Source organism: Canis aureus, chromosome 31 (assembly GCF_053574225.1).
Source record: "Canis aureus isolate CA01 chromosome 31, VMU_Caureus_v.1.0, whole genome shotgun sequence".
NCBI classification, from domain to species: domain Eukaryota; kingdom Metazoa; phylum Chordata; class Mammalia; order Carnivora; family Canidae; genus Canis; species Canis aureus.
This window is the reverse complement of record NC_135641.1, coordinates 33,056,495-33,072,044: the sequence shown is the minus strand read 5'-3', so window position 1 is coordinate 33,072,044 and position 15,550 is coordinate 33,056,495. Positions and strand designations below refer to the sequence as shown.

The following is a 15,550-nucleotide window of genomic DNA, read 5'->3' as shown; positions in this document are numbered from 1 at the left end:
GGGAAAAACTAATCAAGGGAAGCTAGTATATGTTTATTAACAGCAATTGAAATAAGTCTTAAGGCAAAAGCATTAGACACCAGATAGTAAAATGTTTAAATTTATTTAAAAAGATAGAAATTCTTAACTTGTGTGCAATGAATAACATGGCTGCAAGTAAAAGCAAAAACTGACAAATAAAAAAATAAAAATAAAAAATAAAAATAAATCTGTAATCATAGAAAAGCAAATTATTAATGAGAATATTGAAGATATTGATCAAAGTAATCTAATCTTGCCATAATTGATATCGCAAACCCAAACTCTAAAATACACATTCATGTCAAGATCACAGTCAATGTTTAAAAACATTAGGTTTGTCAGGATATAAATCAATAAATCCTAACAAATGTCAGGAGACTCAATTTATATAGGACATGCTCTCTGTCATCAATGGAAAACTAGAAATCATGAACAAAAAAGTAACTGAAAAATACCCATATGTTTGGAAATAAACTTATAAACCTATGGGTCAAAGAAAAATATCACAGAGGAAATTAGAAAATATTGGAACAGAATGACATTTGAAATACTGTATATCAATAATAACAGATGGTGGCAGTAATTATACAAGAGGGTATTACAAGACTAGAAAAAAATAGAATAGATAATCCAGAAGATAGATCAGGTATACACTGGTACTTGGGTTATAACAAAAGTGCCATTGCAAAGTGTTAAGGAAAGAGCCATCTTCTCAATAGCCAGTACTTAGATAAATTGGACATTCACAGGCAACTAATGAAACTTTCCCACCCTGCCTCATGTCTACACACAATGGATACTTAAAAGTAGACTTCAGAATGAAATATTAAGGAAAAAGCTAAGATGTCTTAAAATGATAAAGGATAATCTTTTTTTTTTTTTAAATAAATTTTTATTTATTTATGATAGTCACACAGAGAGAGAGAGAGAGGTAGAGACACAGGCAGAGGGAGAAGCAGGCTCCATGCCGGGAGCCCGACGTGGGATTCGATCCCGGGTCTCCAGGATCACGCCCTGGGCCAAAGGCAGGCGCCAAACCGCTGCGCCACCCAGGGATCCCAAGGATAATCTTTTTTAAAACTTGGTTTAGAAAAAGATCTCTTAAAGCATAGACATCATTAAACCTAAATAAAAAGTTGGAATATGTTAAATATCTTTATCAATAACACTCAATATGTGAATGTGAAAGACAAACCACAGACTGAAATTATTTGCAACATATACAAGGACTTTTATTCAGTATTAAAAATACCTCCTAATTCATAGAAGATACTTAACTCATTAAAAAATGGGCAAAAAAAATCTGAATTGATTTTCAACACTTGAAATTAACTGCTAAAAGGGAACATAGAGAATGTGTATGCTAATCCTAGGAAAAATCTGAATCATTCCGGATTCGATCAGAGAAGTGGAACCATAGAGTCATATGGACAAATGATTTATTATTGCAAATAAATCTTCCTCAATAGTGGGAACTGGTTCAACAGTCCCTGTAAGGTTTTTGATTGTACTGTGGGGGCTGGATGTCAGGGGGCTTGTAGTCAGGAAGGACAGGTGGGGGTGAACTGCAGCAAAGCAAAGCAAAGAATGGAAACAGCAAAGAAGTTATGAGGACTAAATGGATTCATGAGGACAGACTGAAGCACAGACTAACAAGTTGGAGCTCTATGCTGCCACTAACCCAGCCATCTGTCTCCGTGATAGGTGTGCCCCACAGCCCGAGCTGGTGGCCTTTACCCCAGAGCCCACAGGCTCTGGGGCCTAGAATTCAGAAACACTGAAGCTGAGGATGATGAGTGTGGCAGCAATGCCTGGCACTGCACTGAAATAGCTACCACTTATCTTCTTCCTTTGAATTTTACACACATTTAATTGCCTTCTATTCATTCCACAGAGACGGCCAAACACATGACACTCAATACTGGACAGATGAGAATGACAGTAGTTTTATGAGTCCCACGTACCCATAGTCCAGAGGAGGAGGACACTGCACCATGCAGGGTGCCATAGGGTTGCATTTTGAAACAGAATAACCAGGGACTATGGAGGCAGGTTTTGGAGAGTCAAAATGGTAAGGTGCTCCCTAGTTCCCACAGGAGGATGGGATTGGCTTATGTGAGTAATATCCCAGGCTCGTAGGGAACTGAAACCCACTATTCAAGGATAAGACCTTGCAGTCCAGCCATGGTATACAAGGATCATCCAGTTAAAATATTTAACGTGAACCAGTGAGAATTACGACAGGGACTTCAAGGATTGAAATTTATTATATAAAAGTTAATGAATGAAGGGGTGATTTTCTCCCTGTTTTTCCATTTAACAGCTCACTTTGGCCTGCTCTTAAACACAAGAAGACAGAATGGCACTTCACAGATTACCACACCCTTATTGTGTGATCTCATCCAGTAAGACTTCCATTATCTAATATCCAGAACTAATAAAATTACTGATTTAATTCAATCACCAAATATTTTGCTTTCTATAGATTTGGCTAGTATGTTATATTCAGTGCCCCTTTCAGTGGTCCCTCAGCTTTAACTTGCCTTCTCTTCTGAAGGGAAACAATACGTCTTTTCCAGGCAACCTAAGCACCTAAGCAGCCTTTCACTGCATAGAATCTTTGCATCCCAGATCTTAACTGCATCTACCTGCCTCCAGCATCACAAGAAGGACATTATGCATTGGAAGGCCATAATATAAGACCTCACCAGGGGCACCTGAGTGGCTCAGTGGTTGAACATCTGACTTTGGCTCAGGTTATGATCCCAGGGTCCTGAGATTGAGTTCTGCATCAGGCTCTCCACGAGGACCCTGCTTCTCCCTCTGCCTATGGTGTCCGCCTCTCTCTGTGTGTCTCTTATGAATAAATAAAATCTTATAAAGAAAAAGACCTCACCAGGACACTCCTTATTCTTGTTGGAGTTCCAGATAGTGACCAAGACACACATTTCACTTCTTGGAATGCACAATGCTGGGCCCTTGAAAAAGGCAATTAAGGCCTCAGGCAGCTGGTTTAATTCACAGGCATATAGGTGTTCGTTAGAGAACTCCTATTTAAGTTACAAAGTGGGAACTGGACAACTGTTGAGTGTCACTGTTACAATGAGCATAGTTAGTCTAAATTCATGTCTCCGGATATACACACTTCCCACACCATTGGCTCACAGGTCCATCAGTTGCCTTTATTGGCCACAAAAGCCCTTTAAAATTCATTTCAATGACAACATCACCATGTGCACTTACCCTTCTGAAGTAGTGCCTAGCCTGCTTTCTAAGGAAGCACTTCTCCTACTCCCTAAAGTCTCAGTTGTCACCAATATTTAAATTGATAGCATGACATCAAGAAAGCAATGGGAATGTAAGGACTAAAATTAAAGGACAGTAATGTATGGTACCTTGACATTCAGTGGGACTGAAGAGTCTCAAATGGCCTTAATCTAATTTCTCCTCTCCAGTTTTCTCCAATGGGTGAGGTTCCTTAGTCAAACAATGCTCTTTATAAAGAGACCAGACACAGTTCCTTCTTGTTCCAAAGCAGTGCGTTCAGAATTAAACCACAGGATTATTCAAACAAGCCAATCATATCCTGTCATGGGAACTAGGGGACACTTTACCTTCTTAATATTACAAAATCATGCCCTTGATTTTTTTACTATGTTCCCCAAATGCAACCCTGTATATCCCTGCACAGAGTCATGTGAGTTACATGACTAATAAACTGCTCTGTATCTCATCTGTTCAGTGTCAGGTGTCCTGTGCTTGTCTATCCCTTTAACTCTAAGGTGTAAATCTTTTCTTCATCAATGGGAAGAAGACAGCATGATTAAGACAGGGAAGGAAAAGAAAAGGTTAAGAAATATGTTAGGATCATAGACATAGGCTCTAGAATTTTTTTTTAATTTTTTTTTTAATTTTTTTTTATTTATGATAGTCACACAGAGAGAGAGAGAGAGAGGCAGAGACACAGGCAGAGGGAGAAGCAGGCTCCATGCACCAGGAGCCCGACGTGGGATTCGATCCCGGGTCTCCAGGATCGCGCCCTGGGCCAAAGGCAGGCGCTAAACTGCTGCGCCACCCAGGGATCCCTTATTTTTTTAATTTTTTTTTTTTTTAAGGCTCTAGAATTTAAAAGATATAGACATTTTTCTGTCCCCAGTGAATCAAGAACATGTACTACCTGTATTTGTTCTCAGATCCTTAGATCCTAGAGCAAACTTTGGTTCTATTCCTCAGAAAATAAGTATTATTTCCTAAATACTGGTTGATTGCTTTACTGATCTTTCAAGATATATTATTGAATCATTTTTATGATAGATTTCCATTCTTTTGAGAGTTAAAACTGTGCATTGATATTTTTAATAGTGTTTAAAACATAGTATATGCATTCCAAGAAGAAAATTTACTCAGGACCACAACATGTAAAATAAAATCAAGAGCTTTCATAAGCCTTAGTATCATTCTTACAGTGTCTCTCATCAGGATTTTACTAGGGATGTCAACAAGTCCTATTATTAACGTTAAAAGAAATCTAGTTTAGAACACATTGATCTTATTATGGAACAGTTAAAATGCTTAGACATTAAAAACCTACTTTCTAAATTAGTAAATCATATTTAGGATTTATACTTAAATATATCAGTATACGCATGTATGTACGTATTAAATTCTCTACAGGCACATAGCAAAGAAATACAACTCAAAATATTGTACTTTTTTCCTCATGCACATTTTCATTTGTGATTTTACTTTAATGATGGGACTAGGCATTCTTACAGGCTCCAGAGAAATTTTTTCTAAAGGGAAATAGAAGTAGATGTGTTATAATTGAAGAAAAACCTTATTTACAGAGGTTCCTTAATATAACATCCCCTGTCTTGTCAAAAATATAAACATGAACAGATATCCCTTTTTGTTTGGCTCTTCTAAACCCTCTAAAGTTGTCCAAGTCAACTACCTTCTGAGGTAAAATGGTAGTGATAACTCTTTATTTCTATGGTTGGCAAAGATACATAATAAGTAAATGGACAAATGAATGAACAAATTAGTTGCTGAAAATGGTAAATAACAATTTGCTTGCTTGTTTTGCTTTTAAAAAAATCATTACAAACTCCGAACTTGTACAGCACAGGGATTTGGTTATAATAAAGACTATAATGAGGAATATATCCCTGTTTACTTTTGTTCTATTAAATGTTGCCTTTGAGGTTTGAGTGGAGATCTTATAACATGATAGTAATTAACAGTTCAAAAGCATCAAATGATAATGATGTTTCAATAAAACCTCAGAAGCCTGGAGCACTAAATGATAAATTCTAAATAACATGACATATCCTTCCAACAGGTCATGTCTTTAAAACATATATTATCATTATTCTTGATCAGTACAAATAAACAATGTTCAGGGGGAAATTTATCAAACGAATGCCTTTTTGTTGTATAGTATAAGAATTCTAATATGTTGTAAAATTGTTTTACTGAACATGAGGAAAGAGTAATGAATGGGCCAATGAACATATCTAAACTTAATTAGATACATGTATCACTTTGATTTTAGACAAAACATTAATATTTGAGGTTATCCATCTAGACCAGGAGTGAGCAACTATAATGGGCCAAATCTATCCCACCTTCTTATAAATAAAGATATAGTGAAGCATAGCCAAGTCCATTCATTGGCATATTGTCCATGGCAGCCTTTGCATTATAAAGCAGAATTCAATAGTCATAACAGAGACCAGATGGCTTGCAAAGCCAAATATTTGACTCTTGGGAACTATCTAGAGAAAGTTTGCTGACACCTCATCTAGCCCATTGAGTTAGATCAAATATCTTTGGTAAGTATTATTTGAATATCTTCTATCTATTCTTTTGTTTATATAGTTTGATATGACATTTGTGAATCACCGTCCCTATTATCTATATCCTATTGACATTATAGTCAAGGGGATGCCAGAGGGACTGTGGACTGACATGGAGACATGGTGCATTTTACTAAACCACAGTATAATTTACAGTGTTCCAAAAGTATATCAATTAACAATCTTAGGTAAATTTTAATGGGGTGTTGTCAAAATAAGGGAAAATAGAGATCAATTGATCTTATTAATTGATCTCATGTGGTATTGAATAGCATCTCTTTTCTTTATATCTCCAGATCAATTCAGTACCCTATGTAAGCATAAATTTTTTTCATAATTGATACTGATGAAAAAGAAGTATATTAAAACAGGTTAAAAATAAATAAATAAATAAATAAATAAATAATAAATAAATAAATAAATAAATAAACAAACAAAACAGGTTTGGAATGGGAATTGCAAAAACACCAGGACCTTGAAATTATACTACTACAATATGGCTAAATGGACAGAGAAGGCAATCAGAGGTTCTTGATAGACTATAGAATTTTCTCAGACCAAAGTTTGAAGCAATGTATGTCCTGAAAAAATGATGGAGGAACTTGCTGGCATATGTCTGACACATGTAAGAGTGTAGACCTCTGTTTAGCCATGTTACAAATGGTAATAAAGCATCATTCTGACATATCTTTTTTAATGTAAACTCTTGTAATAAGGGAAGAAAACATTTTCAATTGTCAAGTTGTATGCAATCAATTGCATATTGTCATTCACTTTAATTCCTGCGGTATGATAGGTACTAATTCTACAACCATCAATTCCCATTATATTATTATTATAATTAATCTTGCAGCCAGCAAGATAATGGGATGCATTGTTCCAGGAAGAGAATATATTGTAACAGAGTCAGAGTAATTAACTAATAAATATTTAAAATGCATTTTTAAAGAGAATTTTGTTAACTGTGTGGTTATGTAAGTTTTTGAAAAGTGTGTAAAAAGAATTTAAAACTCATCTAATTAATAGGCCATAATTCAGATAGCAAGAATAAAGAGTCGATCAGGAAAATATAGAAACTCAGCCATGAAAATAGGAAGGCACAGTTCTGACACAGTTTCAAACACAAGAAGTGGGAGGAAACAGAATGGAGTTAGTGGCATTATGCGGGGGATTAAAAATGCCTGAGAGCACATAAGGATGTTTTATGATGGTAAATAAAATATGTCCATAAGCAGAAGAGCCCAAGACCCTCTTAAGCACTGTTCTGTTATCTTCTTCTGCTCACATAGTGGTGAAAAGCAGTGGTAAATGACATCTCTCCTTTCTGTAAAAATCCCTCCACGGAATGAAACAACAGCACACAACCTAGGGAGCTGGTGAATTTCATTTTCCGGTGGCACCCCCAGTGTCAACTTGAGTGGAGATAGCTCCTGAATTAGTTGCCCCCCAACCTCTCATTCTTGTGCCAACAAAGAGGATTAAATAACAAGTGAGGAACAGTAATACCTGAATGTTTACATACACCATGGATTAGTTCCCACTTTGAAAGATTTTTGACTGCTTAAAGAAAAGATATTCTACCTTAAAGTTTTAAAAATATGCTACAGGTGTATACAGGTGTTTTAAAGAATATTCAACCAGTTCCAAAGTCATTTCCAAAGGAGGTTCCAAAAAGGTAATTCAAACAAGAACAATAGAATGGGTAAACATTGTATAGTTCATCTAACGTGGATATTCTGAAGATAAACACTACTGAGATGCATACGCCTGGCATGTTTGCTACAAAATCAGTCTCATTAGCAGATATATATGAATATATTTTCACACCTCATATACTTCCGAATCCAAATCATAAGACTATCTGCTTCAATTAATGAAAGGAAGATTACAAAGGGAAAGAGGAGCACCTAGAGAATTATACTAGAACAACAAAGCTATTAGTAACACTCAACACAGAAGCACTGGAGTGTTTTAAGTAAAAAGCACTGTTTACTTTTCTAGTCCATGTTCTGAAGACAAAATGAAACCTTTAAGTACATTTGCATATATTAATACCAGAAGGAGTTTGAGGAAAAATGAAAACCAATATCTCCTCTAATATTTAGTCATCTTCTGCTTTGGTTGTCTCTCCAGTGATTTTTAAAAAGCACGTGTTAATTGTGCTAGGAAAACTATTTGTAAAGAAAATGAATAGCCTTTGGCCGATGAGCTATTCTCTGAAATGAGATCATCTGACCCCATCTCAGTTAATTATACTGTTGGACATGCTGACTCATAGAAGTCCCCCCATCTTTTTAAAAGATACCTTGAGTATGTTTCTATCTGCTGAAGCTTATATCTGGTTCACTTCTTCTTTCTAGACTAGATATTAAGACTATCAACACTTTACTTTTCCCCAGACTCCAATTCACTGATATGCACAGTGCTCCAAAAAACATGCTTCATTTACCAGGAGAAAGAACCCTGCAGTGTATCTCAAGCCTAAAGGAATTGATATACAGCACTTCATTTGGAGGCCCAGTTAATGGAAATGATTCTGGGGCACACTGGTTTCTTATAGGTATTCACTGCTGAAGAAAGCAGTTTAAGTCTCAATAGTACATCCAAAAGAAAACCAAAGCCACTTCAAGTGGTAAAATAAGAACTAAAAGGCTGATCAAAAGTACTTTTAAAAAATTACATATACACATAGATGTATGTGTATAGTTGGGGAAAAACACTAATTTAGCAAAAGCTCATTGATTTCTCCCTTTGAAAATTATATAGACTTCTAGTCACTCATTTTTCCGCTGACAAGTTATGTATCCTATCAGAGGTCAGAATTAAAACTGGAGAAACTAAGGCAGAAGAGGATTTAATTTTCATCCCAGTAACTTTTCAAAAATATATATTGTTCAGACTGGAGTCCACAGATGACTCTGGCTATGTACTTGAGGTGTTAATTATTAGATAAGTGACACAAGTTACAGAAAGTAATCACTGCAGCTTTTACTGAAAAAACATTTTGTTTCTGGTATGTGACTTTCTTGAGCAAGATTTTCAAAAAGATATACCTGATATTGTTATAACTTCACTGTGGAATCTCTCACCTAGCATCTGAGATATTATGCCCACACGTGTCTTCAATTGATCCTGCAGCCGTGAATTCAGAGAAAGGGTGATGAGAAAATGGGAGATAGAGCGCCAACACAACTACGCTTTTAAATTCATCCTCTCTCTTGAATGCAGGTAAACAGGAATACTTCTAGCAAATGAGCAGCTTTTGGCAAACTAGAACCACATACCCTAAGGGACCACTGCATTATGATACCAAAGCTAGATGATTACATTCTTGCCTCTTAAAGATGTAGAAAAACAAGTTTTCAGCTCCATGCTGATTTTCCAGGAATAATTGAGTCATACTTTATCCATCCTCTAAATAACGGAATTAGCCAAGTAATCAAGGCTATTTACTTAACCACATTCTAAGTACAGAACTATTTTAAATATCCAAACTAAAATTGTTTAAATAGAATTTACAATCTATTACCTCACCTGCCAGTTCTTTTTCCTGTGACCCCTATTTCTTAACTTTCTAAGTGTGCGATATAGTATTATCATCTATAGCTTTTGTGTAGATCTCCAGAACCTACTCATCTCGTGTAACTGAAACTTTATACTCTGAACAGCAACTCCCTGTTTTCCTCTCCCCACCCAGCCAGCCCTTGACAACTACCATCTATTTTCTGTCTCTGTGAGTTTGAGAATTTTAGTGGCTCATTTAGGTGGAAGTCACAGTATGGCTTCTAGATTTTTGGTATTGTGAATAATACCACAATGAACTTGGGGCAGAAGACTTGAATAGACATTTCTCTAAAAGCAACATGAAGAAAGTCATAGAAATCAAAAAGTATAAAACATGCTATTTGCAGATTGCATAGTTATATACATAGAAAATCCTTGGGAATTTAAAAAATACTTATAAGAACTTAGTTTGCAGATACAAAGTTACATACAGAAATCCATATATGTATACAAATTAGAAAATAAGAAAAATAATTCAATTTTTAATAGTATCAGAAACCATTGAGTTCTTAGAAATAAAAATATTAAAAGATGTACAGTATCTGTGTTGAAAGCTATAGAACATAGATAAAAGAAATTAAAAGATGCCTAAAGAAATTAATTGATTAGAACAATACCAAGTCTTCTAATCAATGTTCATGGTATGTAATGGGGTTGCCAAACTAGAGCCCATGGGTTGAGTCTGGCCTGCAGCCTGTTCTTGTAAACAGGTTTCATAGAGTACAGACACTCTCATTCATGTACATATTGTCTATGACCACTTTCATGCTACAAACACAGAGCTGGGTATGCGACAGACTCATGTGGCCTGCTATGCCTGGAGTAGTACATACTACCTCGTCTCCTGTAGAAAAAGTTTACTTACTCTGTAGACTAGACTATAATTGATATTAACTTGTGTCCTGACTGGGCTAAATCTACTTTTTCATTCTAGTAGTTATTCCGCAGACTCCCTGAGGAAGTGCTGGCCAAAGGAAGAAAATTATCAGACAACAAAGTAGCTGCTATACCTGCTGAACCTATTTCAGGAATTGTCAAGAGAATGTAGATGGAACTACATTTTGGGTGTGTTCAACAAAGGGGAGTAGAATGTAGAGTTTTAGAGTGGAACAATGTATCACCATGGGGACAGTCTCTGATGACAGGTAGTTAAGTTCATGATAAAGAGCCCAAGAGATGGCACCAGTGTGCTGCTAGGTAAGCTATTATGCTCTTGGTATCAGTATGTGCACCGGGTTCCCTCTGCCCCCAAGGCCCACCCTGATGATGCTGACAGGTCCAGAAGGATGCTGCTCTTGCAGAAATTTTGAACTGCAGCTGCAGGACATGAAGTTTGGGGAAGGTGCTGTTGTATAGCAAACAATAAGCAAGTTTTCTCTTAGTCCCAGAGGGAAAATGATCTCTTTCCTCAAGTGTGTTTGCTGCAAACATAGTGATGATGAAAGAAAAGAGTAGAGCCATGTATAATTGTCAAGGGCATGCAGAGGCACTAAAGGCCATAATAAATGCCCTAGAGTGGCTTTAACACCGAAATTTATCTTCTCAAGAGTTGCAGAGGCTCAAAGTCTGAGATCAAGGTGCAACTGTGGTTGGATTTGGTGAGATCTTTTTTCTTGAATTGGAGAGAACAGTCTTTTTACCATGTTTCCATATGGCAGGTGGGTCAGGATAAAGTTGGGGAGGGGGAGAGGACTAGTGGAAGAGAAGGAGACGCACAGAGATAGAGACAAAGAGAATGAGATCTCTAGTGTCTCTTCTTATAAAGCATCAATCCTATTATGTGGACCTCACTTCTCAGGACTTCATCTAAAGCACTTCCCAAGGCCCCATCTTCGAATGCCATCACACTAGGGATCAGGTCTAAAACATATACATTTTGAAAGGACACAATTCAGTTCATACCAAGGCCTACGATGGATTGCCTATCTCAACTTTGAGAGATTAAATAACATAATAAATGAAAAATATTCCTTGGACTTAGTGACTATGAGGCTGGTAATAAACTTAGAGTTAAAGTTTCAATGGTATGTTCTGGGCAGAGATTAGAGGGAATAAGGTGTGAATAGGAAATTGAGAAAGTAGGGTCAAAATATAAGCTTAGAAAATAACTTTAAATCCAATGATCTCGGGATCCCTGGGTGGCGCAGCGGTTTGGAGCCTGCCTTTGGCCCAGGGCGCGATCCTGGAGACCCGGGATCGAATCCCACATCGGGCTTCCGGTGCATGGAGCCTGCTTCTCCCTCTGCCTATGTCTCTGCCTCTCTCTCTTTCTCTCTCTGTGACTATCGTAAATAAATAAAAATTAAAAAAGAAATTAAAAAAAAATCCAATGATCTCATAGTATTAATGTGCTTATGGTGTGAACTGTAATTAATTTCAGAGTTAGGGTGACTCTGACTTTGAGTCATTGTCATAATTCTGAAGGCTCTGAGGTGGATATTATTTACACAAAATGAATTCTGCATGTTGCAGCACAGCTCAAGACTTACAAGAAAATCTTTTGCCCCTTGTTGTTGCTTTTGTTTGCTGTTTGATAAACATATAATCCTTTTCTAATGACTACTTGCTAATTAAGCCCACTTAAGCTAGAAAACTACCACTTATTTAATGTCTCCTATATCCTATGCTCAACATTTTTACCCTCTTTTAATCCTCATAGCAATCCTGTGACATGGATTTTTTTAATTACCATTTTATGCCCCATTAAAATGTGGTAGTGTCTGACTTTAAAGCCCATTCTCCCAATTCCTAGCCTAATGTTCTCCTACAACACAGGGTTTTGAGAGAATAGGCCCTGGCTTAGTATTTTCACTGAACATTAAGAAAACTGACTAAGGATTCAAGGAAGGAAGAGGTGTAGGAAAAGGGAGCTCTGAGATCAATGGAATGGCATTTTCAAATGCCTGTCACTATGATCATTGAGAAAAAGAGGAAAACTCATAGGTTATCTTTTTATTTTTTGTAATAAATAAAAATGTGTGGGACGCCTAGGTGGCTCAGCAGTTCAGCATCTGCCTTCTGCTCAGAGTGTGATCCTGCAGTCCCAGGATGGAGTCCCACATCAGGCTCCCTGTCGGAGCCTGCTTCTCTCTCTTTGCCTCTCTATCTCTAGGTCTCTCATGAATAAATAAATAAAATCTTTAAAAAAATGCATAGCTTTAGAATTAGCAAGAGACTTTGTAGAAGTAAATTAGAGACTCCAGCCCAAATGTGTTACAAATACACTTTAACATTGAAAGTATTGTTAACTGATGAGCCTGAAAATATATGTGGTGATTATTAGTCATTATGGAAAGGTCTGAATGTGAAATACTTGGTCCTCAATTTTAATTAAATCAGCTAAGTTGATTAGCAAATCCATTAACAGAAAATATTTTTCCTGTAAGATATGGGAAACATTACAGTTTGTAACAGTACTGAAGCTTATAATGGCAGCAATTCTGTCAATATCACTTCTAGGATGTCTATCAGGAGACGTATGTGAAAGGATTAACTTCTTTCCCATACATTGTACTTCTCTCAGTGGTTCTCTCACATATTGAGAGATAACATAACTTCTCATGTATTGAAATGGTTAATATTTGTCCTACCAGGAAATAGAAGATATAGCGATGTAGAGCAATTACTTTGGACTCACATCCAGCGGTGTTCAAATTCCAGACCGCCCACTTACAAGGTGACATTTGAAAAATTACTTAGCCCCTCAAAAAATGTTAGTTTCTTCATCTATGGTGTGTGTATAATAAATGCTAGCATATTTCATATGATAATGAAGTTATTATCATTAGCATGTTGTAAGCTCAATAAATGATCTCTATTTTTTATCATAATTAGGAGTTATTCAAGTATTTTCTTATAATATAGATCAGGAGGCTCAGAGGCTCATTTGAAATCACTCTTGAGACCATTCTTGCCTCCTCCTGAGTGATAGATTGAAAAAACAAATTCCCTCAAATAAAGAAAATATTAAATATGAGACAGCAAGACACTTGTCAATAGGAGACACTGTCACCTTTCAACTTCTTTGTTGGCATAGCAAAAGAAAGGAAGCAGGGTGTGCTGAGAAAAACAGAATTCTTTTAGAAGCCTCTATGTTAAAAAAAGACAGGTCAGCATAAATGAATTTTTTATGACTTGAATGATTTCTCTTATGCTTTCACTCTGAGTGGTATCTGAAGAAACTTAGGATTGCATCTTGTATTCTTGTTGTTAAGTTAGTAATATGAAGAAAACAAAATGTGGGGCTCTTTTAAAATATAATATTCTCTTTCTCTGAATCTTTTTTTTACCTCGAAAAGCTTGATGATTAAAAATATTTTATGGTTGAATATAATTCTTAAAATACCTCAAATATCTATAAAAATAGCAGCATTTGTGAAATAGTCTCTTTCCTGAACTATTCCCAGACTGGGATGTCATTCTGTCTTAATATAGAGCTCCTTAGATCTGCAAGTCCACTTCGATAGAGGAATGCTATACCACTATCTATGAATCACTAGTAAAATCCATAGGCAGCTAATGTATGAAAAAGAACACATTACCAGATACATTCTGAATTCAGTGATTTAGTGCCAGGCCTTTATCCCTGTCATGCTATGTTAGTCAACTAAATAAGTCATACTCTGTGCTTGTATCATTTTCTCCCTTAGGCAACCTCGAAGGGCTAAAATCTAACCAATCAGCCAACCAACAAACCCTTGGCTTCCAAGTCAAACTGCAGACAGAGCATATGGATTGGTCTCCTCTACCCCTTGGAGATCCACAAAGAGAAGGAGGACAAAGAAAAGCAGCAGGAAGAACAGGAGAAAAGTCAACAGCAAAATAGGATGGTCAGTTTCCAGTGATAACAACAAACAGAAGCCATGGTCTCAGAAGGGGCCTGAAGCAGAGGTAGAAGCCAGTCATTCTGCAGAGACCTCAGAGGCTACAAATTAGGACTCAGTGAGGATAGAGGATAGGTAAGAATGTAGGGCAGAAACCTGCAGCAATTTTTCTCTAAAGAATGTCTGTTGATTATCTCTGCCGCTTGACAGCCCTTGTCCAACCATGCATGGAATTTACTCCCAGGCAAAATCAATTGCTCTCTTTGGCCTTCACAATTAACAAAAAAATAAAAAAATAAAAAAAATAAAACAAAAAAAACAAGACAAAACAAAACAAAACAAAAGGCCTGGAGACATCAGGGGCATCTTTTGTATATTGATACTTCACAGAATTAACTCTCCATCTTGCTGCACAGGAGATGAGGATGCTTGATTACTGGTCATTCATTAATACACTAATACACTCTAGGACTGTTTGGCTTGGGTAGTCCTCTAGATAATGGGGATACAGAAGAATCAAACAGACAAAAATCCTATAAATCATGAGGTGTACATGGTGGGTGAGGGTGGGAGGGAAAGCCAATAAGCACACAAATAGATATTGTAGATTCCATATGTGGATGAGTCATGTCAAGAAAATAAAGCAGAGCAGAAAAAATAGGAGGTATGTTTGAGTATATGTGTGTGGTAGGGGAGGGTCACAGCCACTCACCTACAACTGCATCAAGGCATATGACTCTCTATTCAGGAGAAAGGCCTATTTTATTTTTTTTATTTATTTTTTTTGAAAGGCCTATTTTAAAAACTATTTATATAAGAGCAGAGAATATTCATACCAGATACCTACTTTGTTAAAAATAAAAGCAGCCAAAATCTCTAGATGTTTGAAACACATATACAACACATTAATAAGGAACCAAAATAAACAATTGGGTTGACTGAAACTGAAATAAAAAATGGTAATTTAGAAAAGAGGGTAAATGTTTTGAATTTTTATTAATAGTCTTAAAGTGAGATAGAAATATAGAGATGCTCTCACACTTAAGCACACTTGTGTTGAAAGAATTAAAGAGGTACATGGTTATGATCTCAGTATGTAATGGGAGAGACAAAGGAAATTGTCTCTTAAAGGGATGGAAACTAAATAACTAAATTTATCTCTAAAAATACAGAATGCTAAAAGAAAAACACCTTTAGAGTTATAAGGGAAAATAATTCCCTTTTTAAAAGATTTTATTCATTAGAGAGGGAGAGAGCACAAGAGAATGTAGAAATAGAGGGAAG

General features: G+C 36.3%; 2 long non-coding RNA genes across 12 annotated transcripts in view; one reads left to right on the top strand and one right to left on the bottom strand.

Moving 5' to 3' along the window:
• LOC144302647 (uncharacterized) overlaps positions 1-10,513 on the bottom strand; it is a 115,275-nt gene extending 104,762 nt beyond the window's left edge. For 5 of the 11 annotated variants that reach the window (XR_013369601.1, XR_013369603.1, XR_013369599.1 and 2 more), the window contains exons 1-2: positions 10,454-10,509; positions 8,933-9,011 (exon numbers count right to left, since the gene is read on the bottom strand). This is a non-coding gene — a long non-coding RNA (uncharacterized LOC144302647). The other 6 variants (XR_013369602.1, XR_013369606.1, XR_013369598.1 and 3 more) reach the window with 5 other exon arrangements.
• A 26-nt stretch (positions 10,514-10,539) lies between these two features.
• LOC144302646 (uncharacterized) lies at positions 10,540-15,238 on the top strand. Its single transcript, XR_013369597.1, has 3 exons — positions 10,540-10,640; positions 13,037-13,119; positions 14,093-15,238. It is a non-coding gene; the product is annotated as an uncharacterized LOC144302646 (long non-coding RNA).
• Positions 15,239-15,550: the final 312 nt, after the last annotated feature.